A 7,948-nucleotide genomic window follows, 5' to 3' on the forward strand; every position below is an offset into this window, starting at 1 on the left:
CTCCCCATTTCGGGGCGCCAGACCTCCCACCTGGGGTGGCCGGTGGCCCGCGGCCGAGGACAAGGCTTAGGGTCTAGAGAGGCGCGCCCAGCTGGCCACCAGGGCTTTGGGGCGAAGGCTCTGCGTTATTGCGCCAAACTGGCCGGCACTTGACTTTATTCCACACCCTCAGCCTCGCTCCCGCCCCCCAGGCACCCGGAGAAAGCAACCCTCCCCCCTTTCCTTCATCAGCCGCCTCCGTCTATTTATATTCGGGCAACTTCGCTGGCGACGGGTCAACAAAGGCATGGAGACTGCGCCAGTCCCCGCGGTGGGAACAACGGCGCGAAGGGACCTGTGTTTGCACACGCGCCACCCTGGGAACCCGGGTGTCCTCCGACACGCAGCGCTCCGCACCCGCAGCCCCTCCATTTCTTCCTCCCGATCCCACTGGCCCGCACTCAGGGAAAGTGAAGGTCATAATCCCGACGAGGAAAGATAAAGGGACGGCGGCCCACAGTCCACTCACTTGCCAGCACAACATTTTTTTTAAAAAGTCCAAGCGTGTGTGTGGCGATGTATGTGCCCCGGGGAATGGGTTCAGACCAAGTGGAAATGCTAACCCGAGAAATGGAGTTTACATATCCAGATTGGTTGTGTTTTTATTGTTAATGGTCTCCCTCCTGCCCTTTTGGGGAAGGGGAGTGGGTTTTCCATCGGTGTGGTGGGTTTTTTTCTTTTTGTAAGACAATTTTGACAGGTAATCTTATTTTAACAAAAGCATTCATGTAAGTCAGTTAAGAACCCCAAACTCGAATTATGTGAACAATGTGTATGATACAATATAATATCAATATTTTTTTCTTCTATAATAGAAAAAAACACGGTTCTACTAAGAAGGCTCAACCCCATATCCCGAATGCTGTAAAAATAGGCACTTTAAAAGACATTTTCACTAAGGACATGCTTTCAGGAACCGGCTGAATTAGCAGAAAATGATTTAAACTGTATACACTGTAATTTCAATTTCTTAGAAAGCAGATGATGCCACTTAAACCATTTAAATAGCTTGATTATGATATTAAACGAGAGGTTTCCAAAATATGGAGGGAGAACTTCAAGCTGAAAAAAATAATGGATCCCTTGCCATCCTAAACTACGTCGGGTTAGACCGCCGTTTCTGACAATCGGTGAGCTTTGACCTTTTGTTCTTTTTCTTACATGTGATCCTAAGGAACAGATATCTGTTTCATGACTGGGTGAGTGAGACGTCTCCAAAGGAATGGCCGTGGTCAGCATCCCGGACTCATCAAAGCTAAATTACCGCTCGATAATATTGCATTCTGTGCTGCACGGATGCTCTCGCACACCTGAGCGGACCGGGGCGCTCCGCTGCCTAATTTCTCCTTTGTGGTATGTCTCGATAATCAAAATGCATTATTATTTCTCTTTCAAAATACAATGGGGATCCCTGCTTCCCTGCCCCCAAGTGCTGAAAATTCTCAAACCGGCCTGGAGAAATACAAATGCGCCAGGCGCCAGGCGAGGCAGGCCCCGTGTTCAGCACTCAATCATAGCCTGTCACAGGTGCAACCGCTATGCATTATCCTGCGGTGATGGATAGAGTGGGTCTGGGCTGCCTGGGGAGCTGGGGCTCAGGTGGGGGTCCTGTCATCTGGGCTCCCTTCCCCACTACCTGTGGGGAGAAGGGCATGCTTTGCAGGGATTGGCTGTGGCGTGAGTTTTAAATTTTAGTTCCTCGTATATAGAATAGGAAGGTCATCTTTTCTAGAAGTTCAGTGTAGCGCTGAGCTTGATCTCAGCATAAACTTTACGCTGGGGGAGGGGGGACCAAACAGCTCATGGTAACACCCTAGACTTCATTTCGTGCTGACAACCTCATTTCCCATAATTACATTAAGTGTGAAAGGTATTTTCCTTAAATCTTAGTTTTGTTGTGTTTTCTTTTTTTGTTAATCCTCACCCAAGGATTTATTTTTCCCCATTGATTTTTAGGGAGAGTGGAAGAGAGAGAAAGACAAAGAGAAACATCGATATGCAATCAAGGTACGCACCCTTGACCTGAATCGAACCGGGGACCCTTTGGTCCACAGGCCGAGGCTCTATCCACTGAGCCAAACTGGCTAGGGCTTAAATCTTAGTTTTTAAACAGAAAAAGAACTTAGACATATTTGGTTTAATGTATATATACTTAACGCCTGTATACGTATACTTAAGCTTAAGTAAACAACTACCTAATGTTGAACTTGATGTCTATGCATGAGGTAAAAACTGTACTTGCATCATGGTGAATCACTTTACTACACAATGAATGATTCATCGTTTCATTATATGCCACTCAATAATCCACTAACATAGGAAATACCATGTCAGATAAAGCAGGGATTTTTATCTTAGATTGCGGCCCTATTTCATATTAGCTGGGCACCAGATTTTGGAGTCTGCTTGCGCTATGATCAGTCAAGATCTTAACTAATTACTGTCAGATCAAAGTTGAAAACGGTCTCACCAGTGTTCTGTGAAACCCTCTAGGTCCTTCATTTCTTTTTGAAATGGCTCAAGGCAAAATGATTTGCATGAGGAGGTCTCAGATTTTAAAATGTGGAACTTCTTTCATTGGGATTATTAAGTGGCTTCCAGTGATGCCCACAGATGTTCACACGCCCACTGAAATGCTTTACCATTTTTCCTCGTGCTTTTTAGGTTCAGCCTGAGAGATTGAATAAAATGATAGAGCTGGAGTGGGCAACACAACAACATTTAAAATGTTCCCTTTTTTGGACACCAGAATATTCTTTTACAGCAGTACATCTGAATTTTATAATTACAGCAAATATTAAATGTGTCCAAAAAATGTTGCCAATTAGATTATATTCCCAAACACAGATTTATGCTTTTGTGTAGTTGTCTTACACTGGCAAATTATACGCAGACGGATTAAGCATTTTAGCTGATAAACATCTTTCTAGAAAGCAGGCCTGTACCTCTGAAGCATTTTTGTTTTTATATTCCACCTATTATAGCAACAATCTGGCGTAATCCAGGAGTTTAAACATCCGATGGGCCAACTGATCCACAATTTGAGGTAAATATTTATATAAGAACATTTTTGAAGATATCTTAAATCAAGTTCATTTATATTGCCATTTTCTCTGTTTAAAAAATAAGAATTAAAAAGGAGCATAAAGTGGTACATGTTTTCTGGTAAGCTTCTAATGACTAGAGAATTAGTGATATTTGATGCTGAGTCAATGTGTTGTTTGCTGTGTTTGTGGATAGATGATGTGTGAGTGTAGTACAAACAGTGCCAACCACTGTCTTTAAGAAGAAGTGCATTCGTTTCATTAAAACAAGATCCCCCCCACTACACACACAGAACTTTAAATATGATTTGGATGACCTTTACAAATTGTAGCTATCAGAACAGTCCATTTTAAGAAGCAACTTTATATGCACACGACTTTATTGTAATTAGCATCAGGCTATCCTAGATTGATAGCTAATTCTGCCCATTTCTTTTATATTAACCATCATGCAAGACCAGTAGTTATATAGTGTTCACGATACAGAATGTTCCTTGAGCAATGTCGTTCATTATTATAAGATGAAAAAGTCCTCTTCCTTATATTATAATATCACTGTAACAAGGTTCTCATTCAATAAGAAATAGCTTTCATGTACACATAGAGAAACGCCTGCTGTTTTCTAGAATAGCATTGAGTTTCTGCTCTGCTTCGACTTACACTTACGACTTACCAATGAAGTGGATACGGACAGAAAGGCAATCAGGCTAAACAACACAGACACCTTATGAGGGGGTGAAAGAAACATTGGCGTTGGGTGCGAGTCTGTCCTTTTTGCACTGGGTTTTTGACATCTTGCTTAAAGAGGATAAACAGAGACCCAAAAGTCGATAGAGAAGCCAAAAAGATAGCACACAGGGGGGGAGTGAACCTCCTTTTGCCTTTATAAATAAGTGACACGCTCAGAAACTGGTCTATAGCTGCCACAGTGGCCGGCCACTGGGTGTGTCAGCAAAGACCAGAAGCTGTCAGAGGGAAATGTTTTCATCGCCTTCATCGCTGCTGGTTGTGAGATGACCTCAGAGGCAGGTAAGTGATAGAGGGTACTGTTCAGTAACTAAAGCATCTATACGTTTCCATTTTCCCCTCAAAACCACACACACACACACACACACATGGGCATTCTTTAAGGAATGCTGTAATACCACATTGGTGGGAGTGAAAAAGGAAAAAGACTATATAAAAAAAACAACAGGAAAAGCTGGAGCCTCAAAATGCATTTGGTCTGCTAGAAAACTTCATACTATCTTTTGTTTGCTTCCATTTTTGTTTTGGGGGGCTGCAGCACCTCACTGTCAACTTTGGGTTGAGAGCGAGGCTAATGCCTTAAAGATACAGGCAGAAGGGACAAGAAGCCAGAGGGAACCGACCACCGCAGAGCTCTCCACCGCAAAGCCACGAGGCCCACTTTTCTACATCATTTGTTTCCCCCAAATCCCCATGCAGCTACTTTTTCTTTGTGTTGAATGTCTTTTAGCTTTTTTGATTTCTTTGTGGCTTATAGGCTGGCTGTCTTGATTTTTTTCCATAAGGTATTGTGCACATAGCTTGTTTGTGCAAATTTTTTGAAGACTGGCATAGTGATTTATTAGTAATAGGATTAATAATAATATCCACAGGACTCTTTCTCAAGTGAAAGCAATATAATTAGGATATAGAGCAGTGATGGCGAACCTATGACACGCGTGTCAGAGGTGACACGCGAACTCATTTTTTTGGTTGATTTTTCTTTGTTAAATGGCATTTAAATATATAAAATAAATATCAAAAATATAAGTCTTTGTTTGACTATGGTTGCAAAGATAAAAAAATTTCTATATGTGACACAGCACCAGAGTTAAGTTAGGGTTTTTCAAAATGCTGACACTCCGAACTCAAAAGGTTCGCCATCACTGATATAGAGACTGTGAAAAAGACAGGATCCTAGGGCCTATCTGAGAAAGAGACAAGTAACATGTAACCAAATCAGGATACAGATTATCTACCCTTTCAATTCAATGCATCATCTCAGCATATTAGACTTACTTGCTTCCTTGTTAGCTTAAGAGTAACTTAGAAAGTTTTCAGTTTCATGCAAGAGAGGAGTGCTTATTAAAAAAAATAGGAAAGCCAAAATGAAGTGTCTGTTTGTCCTCAGTGAAAATTGAGTTCCAAGAAAATGGAGCTGCTCTTAGTTGCAAGTAACAGAATTCTTGAGGAACTGGCTGAAACCCAGAGTATACTCAGGTTAAAACTGAGTGGTCTTCGGACTGGCATCCGTTAAGGCCTGAGTAGCTCAGTGATTCATCAAATGTCTTTTTCCTTCTCTTTTCCTATTTTCAAAAGTGCCAATTTCATTCCAGGCCTAGCTTTCTCCTAGTCCCGCAGAAGCTCTTAGACCCGTGTGCTTGCTCGTGCATAGGAAAAGAGAACATCTTTGCCCCAGCATTTTTGCAAAATATGAATAAATTTTGTATGTCTATCCCTAATCCAAATTTGCCATCAATGTGTTAATGAGTTAGTTCAGGTTTCAAGTGGCAGTATTAGAGCTGAGGATGCAGTTAGCATCCTTGGACCCACAAATCTTAAGAAGGAACCGACTTGTGAAATAAGGGGCGAATAAAGGCTGGTGTAATCAAGGAGGACTTCTTGTGAGAGGCGGCACCAGGCTGGCTGCAGAAGGGCTGGTTCAGAGAGGGAAAGAATAAGCACGGATAGTGGGAATCATAAAGTAGTCCTGACGAAACTAAGGCATTCATGTTGGAGAGTACAGTCGGTGTTTGGGGTCACCTTGTACGGGAGACACCAGCTTAGATTTCATGGGACAAGCAATAGGGAATTATTCAAGATTGGTTGAGTATATGAGTATCCCCTTATTCTACTCTGTCCTTTCTCAAACTAAATTACACAGGTCCCTATCTTTTTGGAGCAAACACTTACGTGCGAGGTGCCGGACATACCAAGATGAAAACACAGAACCGAGTTGAGAGTTTCCAGCCCAGTAACCTCCATCCAGGTACCACCATGCCCAATTCCTGTGTAACTTCTACCACACTAAGGCATTGATTAAAAAGAGAAAAATGGCCCTAACTGGTTTGGTTCAATGGCGGACTCAAGGGTATGTACCTTGGTTGTGGCCACATCCCCAGTAGAGAGTGTGCAGGAGGCGACTGATCGATGTTTCTCTCTCATCGATGTTTCTAACTCTCTATCCCTCTCCCTTCCTCTCTGTAAAAAATCAGTAAAATATATTTAAAAAAAATGTCATAAAATAGGATTTCGTGTTTTTCTAGAAAATAATCATATTCCCTGAATCTTTAGATCTTCTGATGTAAATAGGCCTTGCTTGGTCTCTGGCCACGTTCAAATAAACCCTAAAGGGCTGTGTGTGCGAGGAAGAGGTTGAGAAGCCTAAGGTAGGAGAGGACTCAAGTATTTTTTGGGGACACACAAAATCAAAACCCAAAACTTGCAGCCATGCCCTACAAAGGCAGGTGCAAGGCTCCGGGCAGCCCTCCTGTCTCCCAGGGGTGGGCAGCCTGGCCGCCCACTTCTGGGGGAAGGTGACAGGCGGGGCCAGGCTGTGACAGCAGGTGAGTGATTGCGCCTTCAGCTTCCTGCCACGATCCATCACGCGGCCCCAGCCGCTGCAGAATCACAGCTCCAGCAAGGTGCTGAGCCCAGCAACATATCATTAAACAAGGTTACCGCCGGCAGATCTGTTCCCATGATCAATCTGGTCAATAACCGTTCCACCTCACTGTCCACCCCCCCCCCCCCCCGCGCCCCCCCCCCCTTCAAGCACTTGGAGAACAAGGTAAGGCCTGGCGAAGTCTTCATTTCTCCCGGGCATTCCGCAAGCTTCTTTCGAAACCCGTGTAAATCATGAAAAATAACCTTTTCTGCAGGATACATCCTCCGGCAGGTGCTCTACCCGAATCCCATATTTTATTACCTGATACTGACTGATTTTTTTTCTCTCTTCAATTGATTACCGAATAGCATCGGGACAATTTCTTTTTTTATGTTCCCTCGAGTCTGCGTAACTCACTAGTTTCTTCCCACGTAAGAAGTCCCAGATGAGAGAGAAGTACAGCAGCTATAGCTGTTACGGCTCAACTTGAGTTCTTGTGTTTTGCATTTAACCCTTCACACTCGGTGGCATTGGATTCTTGCCTGACAGGTAATATCTTGGCTTCTTTACTGTGTCGTTGAGACTGGTTAATGTTATAATCATTAGGATTTAGAAAAGCGAACAGGAATAGCATGAGAAAAGTCTCTGGGACTCTCTGTTGGTGAGTTTGAAACAAAAGATCTTAGTATGTATGGGAATAAAAAACCAATGAAAAAATCCACAGGTGAGAGTGGTTATTCCAGAAAAAACACAACAACAACACACAAGACTTTCCAAATATAACCCCTTTCTGGCTGGGTCCCCTTGAATATTTTAGGAATTTATGGTTGTAAGTATATATCCATTGAATTAAAATATGTTTATATGATTAAAATAGGCACACTGGTTCTTGGCCTATTTTATTGATTGATATATTATTGATCAATATATTATTGATTTCAGAGAGGAAGAGAGAGAGATAGAAACATCAATGATGAGAGAGAATCATTGATTGGCTGCCTCCTGCACGCCCCACACTGGGGATCAAGCCCGCACCCCAGTCATGTGCCCTGAATTGGAATCGAACTGTGACTTCCTGGTTCACAGGTCGACACTCAACCACTGAGACACACTGGCTGGGTGGTTCTTGGCCTTCTTGAAAACAATGATAGTTTACCTAACAGAACTGATTAACTGATTGTGGAGAAGATCACAAATCTGAACTCAAAATACATTCCAACTTCTAAAAATTGCATCACTACAAAATAAAGTT

At 42.8% G+C, this 7,948-nt stretch overlaps 1 long non-coding RNA gene across 2 annotated transcripts in view; it reads left to right on the forward strand.

Annotated features, from left to right (window-relative positions):
• The window catches only part of LOC102251862, a 77,294-nt gene extending 71,131 nt beyond the window's left edge, over positions 1 to 6,163 (forward strand). For both annotated transcript variants that reach the window (XR_314362.2, XR_314361.2), the window contains 4 exons: positions 1,214 to 1,392; positions 1,996 to 2,046; positions 3,024 to 3,085; positions 5,974 to 6,163. This is a non-coding gene — a long non-coding RNA (uncharacterized LOC102251862). The remainder of the gene's footprint in view (positions 1 to 1,213; positions 1,393 to 1,995; positions 2,047 to 3,023; positions 3,086 to 5,973) is intronic.
• The last annotated feature ends 1,785 nt before the right edge of the window (positions 6,164 to 7,948 follow it).

This window comes from Myotis brandtii, unplaced genomic scaffold (genome assembly GCF_000412655.1).
Source record: "Myotis brandtii unplaced genomic scaffold, ASM41265v1 scaffold612, whole genome shotgun sequence".
In the NCBI taxonomy this organism is placed as follows: Eukaryota; Metazoa; Chordata; class Mammalia; order Chiroptera; family Vespertilionidae; genus Myotis; species Myotis brandtii.